Source organism: Parasteatoda tepidariorum, chromosome 7, assembly GCF_043381705.1.
Source record: "Parasteatoda tepidariorum isolate YZ-2023 chromosome 7, CAS_Ptep_4.0, whole genome shotgun sequence".
Taxonomy (NCBI): domain Eukaryota; kingdom Metazoa; phylum Arthropoda; class Arachnida; order Araneae; family Theridiidae; genus Parasteatoda; species Parasteatoda tepidariorum.
In genome coordinates, this window is record NC_092210.1 from 34,064,920 (window position 1) to 34,086,896 (window position 21,977).

Below are 21,977 nucleotides of genomic sequence, written 5' to 3' on the forward strand. Positions count from 1 at the left end.
AAAGGTGTATCAAATAACTCCAACAGCATAAGAAAGATAAAACAGAGAGGGAGAAATTAGATCCATTCCCAAAGCGGGATTCAAACCAGAAACCTTTCTGATATGAGGTCATCTCCTTGACCCCTATACAAGTCGGTCGTCTTGAAATAATTAAAAAAGAAAACTTAAATTATCTATACTAAGTAAATTTTCCTTCCATTATTAAACTTAGTAAATTTCATGAAATTCCATCTAGTTCATGTGAACAAAAAATAAAAAAACTGAACTGGTAACGCAAAATATTTATAAATCAAATCTTTAAACTTTTCATATGCCACTTGAATAAAAATACACAAAAATAAACATAGATAATTGATATTTTTTTCGTGAAGCAATAACGAAATTTTGGTTTTAGCATATGAAAAATCTAATCATATGCTATCGAAAATTGTGATTAAACCAACGCAGCCGCACCACAATATGTAATAATTTCGCAAAGTTTACGAGTATTCATAACAAACTTCAGTTTATAAGCGAAAGGTTTGATATACAACTTCCATTATCGTTTAAAGTAGGAATTCCTTTGATTAATTTACCCAAGACGCTAGTCGTTTGACCAATCTATAAAAGTATAGAAAAGATGAGTTAATTTCCTCCGCGATACACCGCGAGATAAAGTAAGAAATATTAACCTATTTACGTACTTTGATCTATAAATTAATTTACACAAAGAGCCTAGACAATACAAAGAGCCTAGACAGCTATGGCTTTATTATTTAAGCAATAATGTTTTGTTGAGGATACTAAAAAGAGAATATATTTTATAAAAATAAATTAAAAATTAAAATTGTCCAAAATTATTGCATTTAAGTTGGAACTTAATTTAAATAAACGAGTTTAGAAATTGTACAAATGATTTTCTCTATGTTTAAATAGTTCTGAAGATATGGAAAAATACGCTATAAGAAACATGTACAGTGCGCAAAATTAAAAACTGACTACCCTAAATAACTTTTGATTTAATGATCAGATCTTCACGTTGTAGGACTCATTATAATAAGGTTAAAAGTTGTGGCCTCAAATATGCTAATTAATTAGTGCAGACGATATTTCAAGTTACGAAATTAGACATAAAAGCGTCCATTCTTTGAAAAAATATACCTGTTTTCCGACGAATTCGGATTTTTGAGTCCCAAAACATAGGGAGTAGACAAACATAGTAAACTGGGAAGTATGGTTCCTAAAGTTTTGACTGGAAAGCTATTCAAAGCTTACACCTTTCAATGTTAATTTTATTTTTTGTGTATTTCGCTATATCTCGAGAGCTTTTTAAGTTCATTTAAAAAAATTGCACACAATAATAAAATTAATTTATCCAAATATAATACATATTTTATATTTTATTAAATATGAATGAAGTTTGAATTGTAAGGTATACAATTTCTTATATCATTCTGAAATATGTAATTTTATTAGGCAAAATAAAAGTGAAATCGATTGAGAGATCCTAAGAACTCGAATTTTAAAAAAGTCGAATATTTAAAATTCGATTTCTCAGGAGCTATTCAACCGATTTTGCTCAAATTTTGTATTTTGACATGTAAAATTATAAACTTTAAAGTGACATAAAAATTATATATCTTATTGTTGCAATTCAAAATTTCATCGACTACTATTAAATAAAATAATAAAAATCATAAATATTTACTATAATTAATTTTTTTAATGGAACTATCTTTGCATAAACGAATTTTATAACTGCGTTCAAAAATTTTTAAATTCTGTTAAAAAGCTCTCGAGATATGGCGAAATACGCAAAAAGTAAAATTAACAAAGCAAAATTAAAAATAAATTAACAAAAATAAAATTAAGATCCGATCATCAGATAAAAAGTTAAACCATGTGGTCAGCTTCTCTTTGGCGCACTGTACTTTGGCGCACTGTACATTAAGACAAAAACTGCTATCTCCACTAACGGTTAGAACAACATTATTCAGATTTTATTTTACTTTATAATTGTCACTGAACAGCCGACTCAATTTTTGAGTTTACTACTGCCAATGTTCAACTCCGTATCCTTGTAATTTTGAACCAAATGCAGAAGACAAGGGAACTCCTGGATTAAGTATTGGGAGAAATTTGATAGAACTAACCCGCATTTGCTTTACTTGCTGAAAAAAATGACGAAAACCTCCCATGATTAGCCTGGTGGCAAAGGGGATTCAACCTATGACCTGTCTGCCATGAGAATAGTCTTACGTCACTACTGTGGTCGATGAGAGTTGGATGCGGAATTAATATAGACAAACCATCAGGAGGATTCAAACTCTGGTCACCCTATTGTGTGGCCAGCTCTCTATCCCCTAAGCCACCACGGCTACGGCTCTCACGATCCAGATTATTGTAAACTCAGGCGCAAAAACCTACAGAGATAAATGATAGGTTGAATGATAGGTTCGAAACTTATCATGTAGTAAGCCTAAAAACTGTCAGGATAAATGGAAACGTTGGAAATTATTTACTAACTTAAACATCGCGAAATTTCAGAGGTACTTTGCAGAGTCGGATTTTTCACCCAGAATTCAACATAGATATCAGAGGGAAAATTTATTTTAATACACTAAACTGTGCACAATTTTTATTTAACCTAAGTGATTGGCTGAAAACGTTTTAAGAACTAAATCTGAAAGAAAGCAAACCAAATTCTTGGAATGCCTCGGAAATATAGAATCCTTGTTTTCTTTTTCTTTACAATTAATCTAAACCTTTTAAGGGTCTAAAAAACTGGACATTACAGTTACGATTTGTGCTTCTTGTATAATACCGGTTTGTTTCAATTGATTAATATTTTTTAAACAAATGCACTTTTATTCGCTTTTCAAATTCTGAAAATATACCATTTTTTAAGTATTTTATTCAAGAAAATATTATTTTTCGAATTTTAAAATTTCAGCCCTTCATATAATACGGAATACTACATCGTTTTTTCGGTAAACTTAAACTGCCAAATTGCTAAGTTGTTTTTCACTCTTAAAAGCTAATATTACTTCATTGTGTATAGATAAAAAGTGGTTTCTTCTGCTTCAGAATTCGGGTAAAAATAGCTTTTACAGTTTGGTTTAGAATAATCCCCAAAACAAGTTTATTACTATCAAGATAATCTAATGCCATCTGTTATGATTATGAGCCTTTATAACATGATGTGCGCATTCACAAACAATAAAAATAAATGTAAGGCTTGTGAGTACTTTTCTTCTATGAAAAAAGACCATGTTTTAGAGCGTATTATAATGCCTGAATAAAATGAACGTATGCCGTTATCATTTGCATCACAATAAGACTAGCAGCGGACTTAAAATGTCATTTTTTGGATAACTTTGTGTGGAATAGCTTCTAGAATAGGCCATAAAACTGCTAGCAATTTGTAACTTTACTGCACAGTTTACAACAAGAAAATAGCTGACTAAGGGTGGTTTTCATATTTTATTCATACAAATCGACTTCAAAATTTCCCAAAATGTCTGAAAGATGTATGAAAAATATACAAAAAAATTTCTATTATATCAAACTAGATTAAGAAAATATAAAGTATACAAAATTGCGTATAATTAGTTTTTAATTTTAATACTTTTTATTGGTTACAAATATGATTAGATTTTTACGAATGAACATATTTTGCAAATTCTCTTAAGCAGTTATATAGACATTAATACAAAAATACGGACATGAGCAATAGCACTTAATAATGATGTATATATAGTACCACCAAAGTTCATATTGAATTATGTCTTTTATGTCTGGAACACTTTTTTTTTCTTCTTTCCTCCAAGCCCTGAGCATGTACCTAGGTTATGAAAACCCTTAACCATATAGCCCAGGACTTGGCCACTGGTCCCGTTCCACTCCAGCTGGACCAGTGTCTGGAACACAGTTCAAATGTTTTAAGTCAATGAATGTTGCACGACATACAATATATGGGATATTCAGAGCAATAGATTGCATTAAATCAGGTGCCACCAAGGAGGAACCAAGGAAATCAAGTCTCCGTACCCGATTTTTGGAATGCGTATAGTTTAAGATATTTTTTTAAGTGTAAAATAGATTTAAGAGATACTATTGAATATTTAACGAGGTATTTTTGGAAATTTGAAGAGAGAGGATATTTCTAGAGAAATTATTATATCTTTGATGCATTTTTGTTTGGGGGGGGCAATTTCAGTCATTTTTATTTTACCTTTGTTATATCTCAAAATTTTGAAAAGAAGATATGTAATTAAAGATGAAATTGATGCAATATTTTGTATATAATACGCAGTTCTAAATCATAGTCATACAAACAAACATACTAGCATAAATGTTTCATTAAAATAAAAATTCAAAACTTATAATTTCTCTCTCTCTCCCAAATATTCGAATTTGTAATATTATTTCAAAAATTAGAATGTAAAAATTGGTTTGAATATTAAGGAAAGAAATTATACACAAAGACATTAATTAAATTATTAGAATTCTGTCTTTAGAAGCTCTGAGAACGTTCTCAATTTTAGTAACTTCACTACTGTACTATAATATAATAATCGTGTACAAATAATGCTTTTTCTAAGTGGTGATTTTTAACTGAAAACAAGATTAATTTTCAGAGAAACTACTGTTTATTGATACATTAAATGTGATATATCATAGAAGATATGTAATTAAAAAAATTTTTTGCTCATACAAAAGGTTGCTTTTTATTTAAAAAAAAAAAATTAGCATCTATTTTTGTGTTTATTGGAAGTTTGCAGAATTTCTAAGTTTTTGGTATTTGTCCCAATAAGCCTTAGGGGGATGGGCACTCCTGTTATAAAATTTTCTTATTCCATTACAGTTTCTTGTAACTAATTTGGAAAGAACCATTATAATATAAATGGACACTGATTTGTTCATTTTTTTTTCAAATAAGACCACGCAATGAGGATCAAACTTAAAGTTGGCATACATTTAATAATTTATCAGCAATATACAATAATTTATTGAATTATGGATTAAAAACAGAATTAGAAATATGGTTAGCACAATATGCATATTCACTAGAAGCCGTATCTTGCATAAGTGCACAATATCGTATCTTAAGTGCTCTTATTTTCTAAACTGCTTCATTAAATTTAATATTTCTTGAAACTGGAAACGTAAATCACTGGTCAACAAACAATTAAAGAAAACAACTGTCTACATTTAAAATATTTCTTTGCATCGATTTATCAAGCATTAACTTATTGCATACTTCCCTCGATTTACAGACTTATGAATTTTAATGTCACACAATATATCAATATTATATGCTACACAGTATAAGATCCGATATTACAAAGTGAATCAATGCATACTGTAAGCATACATCAGTGAAATATGATGAATTTAACTACCACATAGCACTTGAGTAATCAACATCTCTAGTCATAATTAAAGATAGCAATAGGCAATATTACGATATCAGGTTTGCGGTCGTCATAAAATGGCGTATAATAATTGGTCTTCCTGGTCATAATTGGATAGTCAAAATTGTTTTGTCTCTTTCATATTTGTTAAAAGACATAATCGTATAGCATTTTTATAATTATTTTAATTGTAAACAAAAAACTATAATAAGAATTAAATGTGAGTTGTGAAATATCAATGTTTCCCTATAACTTTTTTCATGCAATTTAAAAGATAAAAATCTAATAGATATAATGATAATTAACTTCAAAAGAGAGAACATTTTGGTCGTATTATTATAATCACTGGTAATCCATTGGTCAAAAAAAAATTTTTTTTTCTGGATGGAATTTTATAAACACCACGTTTCAAGTCATAGGCTGCAAAAGATACATCAACTGATGCTTGTTCTCTTATCGTAACTGGGCTGAAATCTCACGTGTGTCAGCTCTCACGATCAGCAAAAAAATACGGTGATCTTAATACAGCTCTCCCGACTTCACACAAAAAAACAGCAATGACTCAACTAGTGGCATCCATATATCGAATTCTATCACAGCTATAATTCTGGTGGGGGAGTACTGTAGCGTATCTACCACTACAAATATACAAATCCAATTCACTACTATATAAGGCATGTTAACTCGATTCTATGCTGGGGTACTTTTCCATACATGACGGCTGACATGGTCTGTAACTACCATCCCCACATAGATATTAAATGAGTGCCCCAAAACTAAGCAAATTAATAGTAAATCGATAATGCAGATTTTAAATAGTTTGAAAGTCGGAATCAGCCATACTGTCCAATGCTTCAATGTTAGAGCAATGGTGGCTCAAGAAATAGAGCGTTCACCTTCCAGTGATGTGAGCCGGGTTCAAATTCCAGCGAAGGCAGTTCGATACGAACTCTCATCGACCACAGTGCTGACATAAAATATCCTCGGAGGTTGATGGATCATGGGCTAAAAGCCCCTTGCCGTCGGGTTATTCCGTGGGAAGTTTTCCTATCCGTGTAACGCAAATGCGGGTTAGTTCCATCAAAAAATCCTCCACGAAATCAAAATTTTCCCCAATACTTGATCCAGGAGTTCCCTTGTCTTCTGAATTGTGTTCAAAATTACAAGGCTACGAAGTTGAACATTAATAGTCATAAGCCCATAATTGGGTCGACAGTTCAACGACAATCAAATAAAATGCTTAAATGTATTTCGAAATGCAAGTAACAACGAAAAACCGTATTAGCCGAAACTTTTTCTTAAATTGTAAGCATGAGCATGATTATTTTTGTCCGTTATTTTCACTGAATACACTAACAAAAGACTTTTTCAAATTGGAATTATATTATTTTCGAAACTAGCTTTTATTGCAACTTTCTACTTCAACTTGTTTACTGTCCGCGTCAAAAAAAAAGCATTAAAAAAATATATTATTTTTTTAATTGAATGTTTTAAAAGATCAAAGAATTCCATAAAAAAATCTAAATGGTAAACTAAAATCATGGAATAATTCTAATTTTTTTTTTAATGTTAAGGAGGGAGCTGTCTTTACAAATTATAATTTCATTTAGTATCATAGTTGGACACTATAATTGTCATATATACTGTCACAGTCTACAACTTTCAAATAACATAACTACAATAGAGCTTTCAAATAACATAATTTAAATACTTAATAATTCAACAATACATTGCTGATGGAAGACCATGCACATTGTATTATTTAGTAAAGTCTCATTCGGCGTACATTATTTTTCAGTAATCGATCCTACCATATTTCATCTTTAAGGTACCATATTTTACTTTAAGGATTTCTTCATAAAATCAATGATGCACATACAGTCAAAATAAATTTAAAGTTTGCGATACAAATACTACTGTTGAAAAGTTCAACAGCTTTATATATAATGTTTTAAAAAGGTCTTTTATTGTAATATTAAGTAAATAATATCAAGAAACTGAAGTGGAACGATATTACTTGTCTAAAAACGTAATTCGCTACAAAGACATACAAATTGGGGCACTTTTACCATGACAATTTATTTCGTGATTCAAATGCTTAAATAGTACTGCCGCAAAGCTCCGTACGTTTGCTAATTAAATAATACGATTAATTTGTACTATTAGTTTCTTTTTATATTAATATATTTCAGAATATACAAGCCACTGTGCATCCCACCACTAAGCCTATTGCTTTATATTCTTCAGAACGATTAATACAGAGGAGATATCACTCTTGTACCGTATAACTCCAATATTTATGAGATTTTTTTAAATTTAATTATATTTAACTCAAAAATTTCGATATTTTTTTCCACGCGATAAAATTATTATTTGTCTGTGACATATAATTCGTAAATTGTTAAATAAATTTTTGCCACATTTCTTATACCACAAGGTAAGAATAATATTTAACATCATATGCCGAAAATTAGATGCGTTAAATTTTGCCGAAAGTTAAATGTGTTCAAGTTTTTAGACAAATTTAGCAGACTGTTGTCTCGGAATTTGTATATAGCGTCAAACATGAAACAAAAAAAAATTATGTCCCAATGTTATAAACGCTTTTATCGGAGATAATAGTTTTGTAATTTTTGTAAAGAACTTTTCCACTGTTTTTTCGCATAAATTTAATACATTTGCCAAAAATACATCAGGTAAATACACCGAAGAGCCATTACATTATGACCACCCTCCATCTATAACAATGGGCTTGTCCAGGTTTTCATAGTTTCTCGCCCAGGAACAATGTTTTCATGCTGCACATTAGAACCAATAATCCTCATAGAACAATCCCTGACGTCTGAAAGCTACTTGAACATAGTTGCAGACCAGGTTCACCCATTCATGGCAACAGTTTTTCCTGCGGGGGATGGTGTTTACCAACAGGATAATGCACCATGTCATAAGGGTCGAATCGTCATGGATTGGTTCGAGGAACATTCCAGTGACTTTCAAGTCATGTCTTGGCCCCCAAATTCACCTGACCTTAATCCAATAGAGCATTTGTGGTCCTACTTGGAAAACCAAATTCGTGCTGCCACGCTACTCCCTCGCAATGTGAGGGAATTGCAGGACCAGTTGGTGAGAGCTTGGTACCAGATACCTCAGACTACCTATCAGCACCTCGTGGAATCAATGCCACGGCGGGTGCTAGCAGTTTTGAGGGCTCTAGGTGGTCCTACATGTTATTAGCAGGGTGGTCATAATGTAATGGCACTTCGGTGTATGTTTCTTAACTTAAAATTTCTTCGTGCCAAATGTGAATGCATAAAAGTAGTTTTATTGTTAAAGAAATACGTATAAAATTACAAAATCTGATTTTTCTCCCTGATGTGGAATCACAATAAAGATATTTCCAATTCTACTCTATGTCAGCGGTTCCAAAATGATGTTCCATGGAACCTTAGGGTTCCGTGAAAGGATCACACTGTGGTTCCGAGAAAAAAGAATTTCTTAACGTTGCGCTTTTCGATACTTGTAATTAAAAAATTACGTACAATTGATAATCCATTAAATAAATATTTACTTTGTTTTTAAGAATTTATTAAATTGAAATGCTTATAAAGAAAGAAATTTTAAATTTTTTTCTTCTTCCAATAACAATGTAATGAATGAATTGTGAAAAAGATACATCATTTGCGAAAAATTCCATTAGTAATTCGAATCGAATAAAATAACCAGCAATGAAGTATGCTTACCTGACAACAATTCTTTTTTTTTATTTCTTACTTTTATTTTAACGGCAACCTTATTTCAGCTTATTTTTCAGCTTTCATTTTGCATTGTACTAAAATCAAATTAAGAACTAGACAAAGATGAAGCTCCAGATCTGTGAATTTAAATGTGGCATAAAACTCATGTTTAAGACTATGGTAATAAAATGATGTGACAAAAAATTTAATCAATTCGCTGAATATTTTCAAAATAATTGATCAAATTTAGATTTTTGCATTTTTGTAACATAATAGTCTTTCGTTAATTAATATGATCACTAGTGCTATTGAAATTTATTCATTAAGTTTCGGAGTTCCGCAAAAGAAGTTCGATCATTTAAGGTTTCACAGTCGAAACAAATTTGAAACTGCTGCTTTAGGTAGTAATAATTTTTAAAATTTATACTTCTAATAAATTTCAATATTTTTACATTCAACTAATATATATGAAAAACATCAGTTAGAAACTATTATATATGTAAACAATTAATGTATAAAATAAGTTAATATATAAATTTCTAATATAATAGAAAAGTCTATATAGTGTAGTGTAAAGATTTAAAATTCCAAAGTTAACAAATAAAATAACACGTGTCTAAGCAGAGGAGAAAATTTTACTTTTATATCACTGTCTACGCAAGTCTTCAATTCATTTTACTTCGAGCATAAGAATCAAGCTTTTGAGCATTTTTTCCGCTAATTAAAAGATAATATATTCCACATTAATTAAATAGGTAATTACGAACAGCTGGCGATAGAGTATTCGCCAAGTTAGAAAAACAGTTGTATCGATTTGTTCCAATGATTATCGCTATGATGCAAGCAAGAAACCATTTGTGCGATTTTGCATAATTGACAGCGATACCATCAAAACATAAAAGGCATTTAAAAGGGTTTTTTTTTTAATCTCTTTGCAATATTGGGAATAATGACAAATAGCATCCCCAAATTCTAATTTTTTCATTACTCTTTATTATCACTGAATAATTAATATCAGTTTTTGAAGGAAATCACTAATGATAGTGATTTTATATGCCAAACATTTTTATAAATGCTAAGTGCAGAAAAATAATTTGCATAATAATTAGTAATTGAATATAGAGTATTTTCAAACTATTTGTATCTTTTTTTTTGTAGAAATGTTACAAACCATTTGTTTATTTTGAAGATTTGTTTCAAATCATTAGTGAGATTTTTAAAAAGTTTTTTGAACCATTTGCAGATTTATGTGATTTTTTTTAATTATTCGAGTTTTTTGTTAGCATCATGGAGGAAAATTTAGTACGTTATTTTATTGTATATTTTTTATAACCGTTGTTGAACAGCCGATCCAATTTTGAGCGTACGACTACTAATGAGCAATTCCATAGCTTGTAATTTTAAACCCAATCCTGGAGACAATTCAACTCCTGGGTCAAGTATTGGGAGAAACTTACCGTCGCGGAGAACTTTTTGATGAACTAAACCACCTTTGCGTTACATATATAGGCAAACCACGAAAGCTCCCATAGTTACCCTGAAGGCAAGGGTACTCAAACTCATGATTCGTCTACCACTGAGGATATTTTACGACAGCGCTGAAGTTGGGGGAGCCGGGTGCTGAATTTGTATAGACTAGCCATCGCTAAGATTCGAATTAAGGTGACCTCGTTGGAATGCGAGCTCTCTATCCCCTGAACCTCTTACTACATTATTCTATTTCTACTAATAAGATAAATTGTCACTTTAAAAACTTCTTTCAAAACTATCGTTTATTTTTTGTATTGTTTGCATTTTAGAAGCAAATCTTCACAAACATAGTTTTAAAATTAAAAATTATTGTAACTGCATTTTTTTAAAAATAAGTTTAATTAAAAAATTATTACCAATAAAAGTAAATATAACTTTTTTGCAAGACTCTTAAAACTTGAAAAAATCATTTCGATAATATGCAAGTACTTCATAAGAGCCTATTGCGAGTATTACCATACAAAATAAGAAATTTTCTATGTCTAATATTAAAAATAAACCTTTAAGATGTTATTTAATATTAAAATAAAATGCATTAATGCCCGTACGTTTTGTCTTCATCAAAAAACCTTTCATTCACAAAATATATCATAAGACGCAATCGTCACAATAACGGGAAAAAAAACATAAAATACAAAATTTGTGACATAAATACACCAATTATTATCTAATTATCCTAATTGTAGCAACTGAAATCATCTTTAGACAAAATGTAAACATAAGGGGGAAGAAGCTAGTCTGTCAAACTACTCATTGTTCTGCGTCTAATATTTGCGATTGTCTGTGCAAATAAAGCCTTTCGTCAGCATAAAAACAAACGAATGGCGCTGCATGTGGGCCAAACAAATAATTTGGCGTAGTTTCACCTGCGAAACGTGTCTGTCATAAACACTCGAGGAAAGTAATTGCTTAAATAGTATTAGAATTCTAAGTAATGTACTGTAAAGATAACTGAGGCAAATTAATGAAATATTTGCGAAGTTAAAACGTAAAAGTTGTGTACAAATTTGATATACAACTGGAACTATCTATTTCTAAACAGACATTCAATTTATATTTAGAAAATACTTAAAATATATTGAAATATAATTAACAGGCCTGCTAGAAGTACGTTTAAACTATGCGTATCTGTTATACGCTCATCCTCCCCTCCCCCTCAAAAAATTGACAAGAAATGGCAATTAAAAAATTGCACTCAAAAAATTTGAAATGTTTTTATCTTCATTCTATAGAACAATGGTTCCCAAATGATGTTCCGCAGAATCCTAGGGTTCCGTGGGGGGATCACAGGGGTTCCGATAGTTAGGACTTTTTAAAAAGAAAAAATCAGTATGGCTTTTTTAAACCTATTATATTTATATCCTTTATTCAATAACTTGGTGGTTCCGTTAATCGAAGGCCGTTCATTTAGGGTTCCCTAGCAAGAAAAATTAGGAATCGCTGCTAGAGATGAACGTAAAGGCTCATCTGCAAGCATTTCCTATTTATTCGCTTCATAGTGCCATATATATTTCTTAACCCATGAATGCCTGACCCCAAAAAGTAGTCTAAATATAAAAAGCACCGACACAAATGTGGTAGTTCATATTTGTTTACACCAAGTATGTTTCATTCTATTACTTACGACTTTAGCTTTTAAAAAGCACTACGCTTAGACTTTCGATGTTAATATAAATATTCATGTCATTGATACATTGCGGTCAATAGAATTACCTTGCTTTCACGAAATAAATACGAATAATGAAGCACTTTTTGTTCCCTTTTTGCTTCTGCTTTTGGAAAAAGGAATGTCCCATTAAGAGGACGCTTGGCACCTTTGGGTTTAACATCTGTCATAAATTACTAATTAAAATTTTGTGAAAAATTGCGAAGAAAATTTATGTTTGATAAAGCAATACTACGTGCAATTGCATAAAATTCAAGCAATTTCCATAGAAAACAGAAAATTACGTAGAAAACTAAAACAAAAATTGTCATTTTCCATTCCTAATTTAGTACATAGTATAGAGTTACGCGTAAAATAGCTCAAATTCATAGTCTTCATTATCTTGCTTTGCGTATTATAATCACAAAAAAAATCGCAAGGAACACTTTGCAAAAATGTGACAGGTTGAATTTCGTTGGTTCAGCTCTCGATTTTCTTTAAGGTATGGTTGATTATCAACCTAATGGCAGATACCTAAAAAAATGTAAAATAAAAATTCCACCGTCATTAATAAATCGCATGATCTGAGCTGTCAATTTTGATCACTAAAACGGGAAATAAATTATGCGACCAGGAAATAACTCAAAATATTGCTTAACAATGAATATGCTTTTTCTTGCTCATAACAATCTATTTTAATGAAGAAAATAGAAGTTATGATTTTAGTTAAAAGCGTAACAATATATTCTCAATAACTATAAATGGCATTAGTTCTTTTCGTTGCTGGCAACATCTTATTGCACAAAATAAAGCAAAATTCAAATCTTTGAATATAGCCCTTATCTGCACTAAATTAATATTAAAATCATTAAATTTGAGCATTTGAGAAGTCAAAAAACTTTTTTAAAATCTGAATTCTCTACTCTTCTACTGGATATGCTTCAAAATGCAAATGCTCCATAAAGGCAAAATAATGGAATCAATGATCGTAAATTTCTCCACTTTTTCCCCCAGTTCGCAAACAACAATCATTTTATTCTGAAAAGGTCAAACAATGTTTTGAACTGTCAGCAAAATCTTGATTAAAATTTAGGAAACATGGAGACAAATATAATTTGTAAGTTTGAAATCTTATGAATAAACCTATTTTCGGTAAGAATTAAGATCAATTAGGTCAGTAGTAGGTTAGTAGCAAATTTTAGAAAAAAAATCAATCATTTCTTGACCGCTACAAGCCGATTCTATTGCCATAATGTTGCCAAAGGAAATTTATCGTCCATCAAAATTTCGACAGTTGTCCGATTAGCTATATTTCTTAAACTTAATTTTTATGTTGTTTATCGTAATCGTTTCTCGACTTATAAATAAGCTAGTTTTATTATCATAATTTATTTTCATTTTATCGCCAAAAAAATGTCTTGTCAATACAAATTTTGACCACTAGCTAGTTTGATTATCAAATTACAACTGGATCTCTGCGTCGGATATCAATGTATAAGTATACGTTTATTGCAAACAAAAATTTTGACCAATTTCCAATATTAGCAAAATAACAGACATAACTAAAAATAAAATTCTGAAATAAATATTAAGAAAATTAAGTCACATTTATAGAGTTGCTTAAAAAGGGAAAAAATATTTTTGTCAGACCTAAAAGGAAAAACATAGGGTGCATTACTTTCTCAAACTAATCACCAAAACCCCTCTTCAAGTTGCGAAAGTGACGCTTTCAAGGTTTTTCGTCTTATGTCTAGCAAAGTTGAAAGAAAAGTTCCTTTTCAGGCAACTTAAAAAACGTAATATTTTAACTTTTTATTTCATTATTTAAATAAGAGGGTTGCTAACGCAAGAAATTAGTCTCAACATTTCTATCCATTCAGTTTCTTACCACATCAATTGTGGTAGAGATAAGTTAAAGAATAGAACAATTGATGAGAGAATTTCCTTTCCGGTAACTTAAATATGCAATCTTGAAACAAGCTCCTTACTAAATTAGAATTGTTTCGTTAATTATATCTATACTCCACAGTAACATCTCTTTTGTTCAAAAGAATACTTTCTTACTAGAAACATACACTGATTAAGACAGGTTCGTTTACTATATTAGTTGTATTAATAAACTTTCTTTCGTAACAAATACATTCTCAGAGGAAATTAATATCTTATGTTAAACTAAATGAACTTCGTTCATTAAAATTACAAAGCAACAAGTCTTGAAGGATCACTTGAAATAGAAATAAGTTTCTCTCTCGAATTCAGTTTAAAGAATTTAAATGATTTGTCGGAAACTCGTAGAATATTTGATTCGAAATTGAAATAAATAATTAGCATTAACTGCTTGAAAAAAAAGTCAAATCCTTTGTTGTAAAAACTAAATTTCTGTTCTCATTAAAATTTCAAAGTATTATTATTCACTTGGGAAATAAAAATTAATTTCTGTTTCTGTAATATATTTCTATGCGATACTTTCTAAACTTAAAAACTATCTTTTTAATTAAATTTCTATAATTTTAATTTACTTTTGAAGCATATTTTTTATGCATCTATTGTTAACCAGAGAATACAGTCAAAAGTTCTGCGTATTTTTTATCAAACTAGAAAAGAAATTTTATGCATATAAAGAAAATATATACGTATAAAACAAAAATGACAGAAGAAAATTTAACAAAGCAGGTAAGGAAAGCAGCCTGGGTAAAGTGGTCAGACACGAGCAAATGCTAACAGGAAAATGACTATCACTTGATATTTTATCAATGACTTTATGTGGGGGATCTAACATCGCTAGTTTTATAACCAGATTAATTTTTTTTAATATAAATCTGATACATGCTTTGAACAAATCTCGAGAAAAAGTGGCTACTGTATCCAACGGATCTACATAAATTTCTGATGTACCAGATATAAAAATGAAAATAATTGTGGAGTTTATATATTATGTACATTTAAATGCAGAAAACTAATATTAACTTTTTTACAACGTATATTAGGATCTTTCCTTTGTGATACTGTAATAATGCTAAGACATATTACTAACAAAATGTTTCCTAATATCGCAAACATTTACAATTACATGCGTAAAATACGTTTTGTGTTGTTTGAATATTTTCTTAAAATTCATAAAAATGCTCTGTGCTCTGTTAGTAAATTTTAGTTTTGCAGTAAGGTGCGATCACGTTAAATTTGATTTAATTAGCACAAAAATACGATTCAACTTTGCTTCATAAAAAGGCTTGCAGCCGTGGCTCACAGGCACCAAAATTTCTAAAAGTATATATTTCTTTTTGATAGTTTAGTATGAAAACAATTTTGTTGGGAGTATAAAATTTCGAAATTTGTTAGGTCAAACATTCAAAAGAAAAAAATTATGGTAAAAAATTTACATTAAAAATCGGCAAGTTAAATAGAGTCAAAATAAATTTAAAAAGTTTAGCCAACCACAATCTGTCTCATTTTATCTCTTAAAGTTAAATATACTAAAGAATTCTTAGTTTAACAATTAATTTCATAGATGTTGAAAATTTTAAAATATTTTTAGCTAAAAGAAAGTAATTATAAAATATCTAATTTTTTTTTAAGGTTTCGATTTACGACCAGTATGAATCTAAAGTTTTCTGGGTCTAAGAATTCTGTCAGTATTAACACATTTCAAGTTTTAGTAGGAAAAAACCGAAGAATAAGAAGTTCATTCCAAAAATCTGTCAATAGTTTAAAAATATGTATTTTTTCAGATAGACAAACATATATTACATAGTTATAATTTTCCATCAAAATTCCTAATTTTCACATTTCTATCCAATTCGCTAGTATTAGTGTCAATTTAAAAATATTTTGGATCAGAAAACTTTTTTTTATTTTTAATGCTAAATAAAAATAATTTATTTTTACTTAAAAGGTCATCATTATAAAAATGTTAAGTTCCAAAATAAGCTTTCGAGTTAAAATTAAAATGAGAAAAATATTGTACCAAAACGCAAAAAAAAGGCTGGTTCAAATGAATATAAAATGAAATTTCAGTACTTTATCAACGAAAAATGTTCTCACAAAATAGAGTACGAAAACTTTGAAGAAAAAAAAGAGAAACGAATGAATAAACAAAAATAATTTATTTATACAAAATGTATTAATTTTCTTATGATATTTCAAATCATTATTAAAAAAATTATTTTTTATATTTAACAAAACTGCGCATTTTGAATAAGTATGTATTATAAATTACTTAAAAACCTGAGTGCTTAAAATAAGTCCAAATGGCATACAGCTAATGAATATTCTAACTCTGTTTAAACTACCAAAGACGCTCATAGGTGCGTAGAACAGATTTCCGCTATTTCTCAAAGAATTCCTTTCGAAGCATTTTAAAGCATATATTTTATAATGCTATAATTTTAGACTAAAACTACAGAACCAGGAACAAAATTAATTTTTTTTAAATTGCATATAATTTTTACAATAAATCTTAAAATTTTCGCAAATTATAGAATAAATAAATACCAGAGACGTATCACAAAACAACAAAAAGAAAAACAAATAGACAATTTGAAAATATCTAAATGTGTATTTAGTTTCTCGAACATTTTGTTCAAAATTTCAATTCAATTTTCACAAAATAATTTTAGTTTTCCTAAATATGCCATTCATTTTAAATTGAAATAGTCAAAATAACATTCATATTATAATATAATTTGGGAAACAATATCGCGCGATTTATCTTATTCCGCGAATATTTGAAACTTAAAGTATTGCAATCGTACATAGTTTGTCAAAAATCAATCTTTTCAAGCGACCAAATACATATTATTTTACTAAATATGAGTTTTTAAACATAGATTATATCTTTTCAAATATACCTGTCAGTTTATTATTTTTACGTAAAATTATAATAATTTTTTAATTGAAACTTCAGTTCGACATACATAAAAATTAATTTGTATCAATTGAATATTTAAAATATGACTTATCTTTTCCACAATACTATAATACTTTGAGCATCATTCGAATTTTTAATACCAATCTATTTTCAAGTATCTTGGTTGCGAATTAGATTCCTTAAATTTTAATGAAATATTTTGATGTTTCAATAAGTAAATTATTTTAATATCATAAGTTAAATAAAATTTGAACTTACTGATTGAAAATCACTCAGTGTCAATAAATTTCAGATTTAAATCCGTCCGGATCTTGAGAGTTTTCTTTCAAGTAATATGAGTTTTATTCCACTTTAAATTGCACTAAATAATTCACCAAATTTTCATTTTGTTCTTTTTACTTCTGAGATCAAAGTCATATTTTTCCGAAATTTCTTTTAAAATTTTGATATTCTTTCTAGGAAAAATAATTTTCCTGACTTCTGAAGCAAAGGTAAGTTTTTAAAATTTCATGAAATCGACAAACTTATCAAAATTTTATATCAAAACAACCCCATGCGCACCATGCTTCGCTCGAACGTCAAAACACTCAATTTAAATCCCGTTGAAACTACGTCGAGAGAAGGCTAATATCTTTCTAAAGTAAAATCGCACTAGTTTTCCCTTTCCGTACAATCTGAAGGTTGTTCCTTGCTACAGCGCCATCTATTAGCAATCGACTGAATTTGTGAAAGGGCGGAACTAAAGGAAGAAATAAAAACTATCATTTAAAATGAACTTCCCATTGAGATTCCAGTAGGTCTTTAGTTTTTATTAATTGTATATTAATAATTTATATGACTTTAATCGAATTTTATTAGATTCTTTTAAAACAAAGGAAAAAAATGTGTTTTATAGTGTCCGACAAAATATTTTTTTTCTAGTATTATAGAAATGTGAANAGGTAGAGAGAGAGATATTACGGAGCTCTTATTATTCCCACAGCTTCCGTAGGAACTAGCAAACATTTTTTAATGGCTTAACTAAAGCTTTCCCGTTTAACTAAACCATTGGTTATAGAAATTTTATTTATTTCTTTATTTTCTTATTATTATTTTCGTTCCTTTTCAGGATTGTATGGTTGCATGCATTTAAGATAATGGCTGGGAAAACGTCCACCACCAATAAACAATTTCAAAAAAGCTCCTCAGCAGTTAAGAAAAAAAGCACCGAAATTATCTTACAATTGTAGTCCCGCAGTGGACTGATCGTTAAGACACGGTTCCCAGCAGATCACCGAAGTCAAGCATCACTGACTACGGTCAGTGTGCGGGTGGTTGACCACTTGGATCAGTCTGCGTAGGGACCGAGGGTGTGCGGTATTGGTCCTCGTTAAACTGTGCCACCGTAAAGTGCTCGACTTCGCACGCAGGTCGTCGGGCTACCGAAGCGGGGGTGCCATCCCCTCCGCAGAGGATCAAAATTGTGATGGCATGTCTTCGGATCATCCTCCGGGATGTTTCCCAGACCGTCGCCAATAGCCCAATGTGCAGCTCTAGTGCGACGTAAATTAACAACAACAACAACATCTTACAATTGTAATACTTTAAATAAAAGTATGCAAAATGATAAAAAAGTTTTATTTTACTGTTCTAAAACTTCAAAATAGTGTTTGGACCTTTCCCTCCTTCCTTAATTTGCCTCTTTGAAACTTCGTTATGATCGCTACTCGGTCTTTCTATAATATGTGATATCTTACTTACTTTTTCTCACTTCATTTTCTATTATATCTTTTATTTGACAAAAATCTATGAAACGTGTTGTATATATTCATACATAAATTGTTTTGAAATAGCTTCGAAAAACGTATTGTACAAAAGAAGAAAAAAGCATCGCAAAGAATGAATTACCTCAGGTGCTACAGAAGGAATTGAACCCATCACCTACATGCCTCGAAGCAGTTGGAAAAAAAATAAATTTCCCTTAGCCAGAAAAAACCCAAAATGTATTTTTTTTTTACTATTAAACTTACAAATTTAGAAGTAGGACCCCAGAAGTAAATTCATTCATTCTTTTATTCATAGAATAAAAGAATAAGATGGTGTAATTCTAAAGACAGTATTTTGACTTCAGCCAAAATTATCAAATCCCATTAATTCCGAATAATCAAAGCAAGCTGACGAAATTCCCCAAATTAATAAGTCCCGCTGCGGACTTATCATTAAGACACGGCTCCCATCAGATCACTGAAGTCAAGCATCACTGGCTGCGGTCAGTGTGCGAGTGGGTGACCAATTGGATCAGTCTGCGTAGGGACCGAGGGTGCGCGGTATTGGTCCTCGTTAAACTGTTCTACCGTAAAGAGCTCGACTTCGCTTGCAGGTCGTAGGGCTACCGAAGCGGGGTTGTCATGCCTTCTGCAGAGGATCAAAATTGTGATGGCATGTCTTCGGATCATCCTCAGGGATGTTTCCCAGACCGTCGCAAATAGCCCAATGTGCAGCTCTAGTGCGACGTAAATGAACTACAAAAACAAGTTAATAATTCTTTTAAGTTTAAGATATTGTTGTTGTAGTTTATTTACGGCGAACTAAGGCTGCACAATGGGCTATTGGTGATGGTTTGGAAAACATCCCTGGATATAAACCGAAGGCAGGCCATCTCAATTTAGATCCTTTGCAGAGGGGATAGCAACCCTTCTTGGGTAGCTCGACGACATTCGTGTACGGTAGAACAGTTAAAAGAGGACCAATATCTCCCACTCTCAGTCCCTTCGTAGGTTGATCAAAGTGGTCACCCACCCGCACAGTGACCGTAGCCTATGATGTTCGACTTCAGTGATCTGCTGGTAACCGTGTTTTAACGATCAGTCCACTATGGGACAAGTTGAAGATATAGAATAAGATTAAAACTTCCGCTATCATGTGACCAGGTGATAAGTACTCTGATGCAAAGTAGGATGGGTAATATGCGTGGAAAATATATCACTATAGGAAATATCACTATATTCGCAGAACATTTTATTTTATCAATTTTCTCTTTAAGAAATGTCTAAGAGATGTGAGCCTTTTTGTTAATGACGATAAATCAATAATCAGCGTATTCTTCGTACGATGTATACAAGTCAGCAGATTTTTCTCATAAAATGGAAGCCATGATTTCCTAAAAACTGAGATCCAAGTCTGAGACAGAGAAGCTGTCAAAACTGGCAAAATCATGCACTATATATGTATATATATATGCTGTTGTAGTTGTTGTTGCAGTTAATTTACGTCGCACTAGAGCTGCACAATCGGCTATTGCCGACGGTCTGGGATACATCCATGATGATGATCCGAAGACATGTCATCACAATTTTGATCGTCTGCAGAGGGGATGGCACCCCTGCTTCGGTAGCCTGCCGACCTGCACGCGAAGTCGAGCACTTTACTGTAGAGCAGTTTAACGGGGACCAATACCACACACCCTCGGTCCCTACGCAGACTGATCCAAGTGGTCACCCACTCGCACACTGACCGTAGCCAGTGATGCTTGACTTCGGTGATCTGCTGGGAACCGTGTCTTAATGATCAGTCCACTGAGGGACGTAAATATAAACTAGAGTAAACGAGGTTAATATTAACTTCAATATGGTGCTGCAGTTTGGCAATTTGGAGTCTTCTTTCAAACTCTGGGAAGCGCAAAAATGACGAGTTTCATTTCCGACGTAGCCCTGAATGTGCGCCGCATAATCTCTGGTTATATAATGAAGTGCTTATAGTCAACCGAAAGCACTATTTTTCTCTATATGACTCAATCAAAAATTCTTGTTTCAGTGTATTGAAAAAGTAGAAAGCCTGTCACTTACTTAAAATATGGACAATACCTTTACGTTGTTATCGCTTTTTTAAATAATTCTACCATACATAATTTTATCACTTTATAAGCGAATACTGATCCCACAGTGGATTGAACGCAAAACGCAGAAATTTCTAACAACGGTCAGTGAGCGGGTGAGTGACCACTTTGATAAGCCTGTGAAGAGACTGAGGATGTGCGGTATCAGTCCTCGTTTTGCTGTTATACCATAAAGGGCTCGACTTCACACGCAGGGCGTCAGGCTTTCAAAGCGGGAGAGCTATCTCTTCTGCAGAGGATCATAATTGTGATACCATGCCATCGGATCATCCTCATAGATGTTTCCCAAAATACCACCAAAAGGCAATTGTGCAGCTGTAGTGTGACATAAATGAAGTACTACTAAGGGAAATCTCTTAGATTTTTCAGTTGTTCTCATAACAATTTACATTACTCAGTTTCTACGACTGTTAATTTTAATTCATGACTAAAATGTTACTATCTTATGTATTAGATATATAACTTTAAGGTTGAGCATTTTTTTTTAAAATTTAAGTTTTATTTGTGCTTTTCAATTAAGTCAGCAACTCTTTAATACTAAAAATTAAAATGAAAACTAGCACTTTAATTAAAAAAAAGATTGCTTACTCCTTTCGAGAACTTTTGGAAAGTGTTGAAACAGTATTATCAAAATATAATTATCAATATACCGGGGTACCCAAAAATGATCGACTACTTGAAAATTCAATTAAGAAAAACAACCAGAAATGGAATTGCACATTCTGCTCAAGACAACAGATTTTGATCACGCAAAATATTCAGATTAGTTACAGAATCCATTAACAGTTGACGCTGCGGGCTTTGAAACACATAAAACAATGTTTTACCTGATACCAATTAATATTTTTGGACGGGTGTCTAATAATTATATCCTTACTCTAACAGCTGTTGTTGTTAATTTACGTCGCACTAGAGCTGCACAATGGGCTAT

The 21,977-nt window shown here is 31.0% G+C and overlaps 1 protein-coding gene across 1 annotated transcript in view; it reads right to left on the bottom strand.

Annotated features, from left to right (window-relative positions):
• Positions 1-17,826, bottom strand: part of LOC107457579 (uncharacterized) — a gene marked incomplete in the record, with an annotated part of 324,266 nt that extends 306,440 nt beyond the window's left edge. Inside the window, 1 exon segment of the mRNA XM_043039022.2 lies at positions 17,431-17,826.
• Between the last annotated feature and the right edge of the window lie 4,151 nt (positions 17,827-21,977).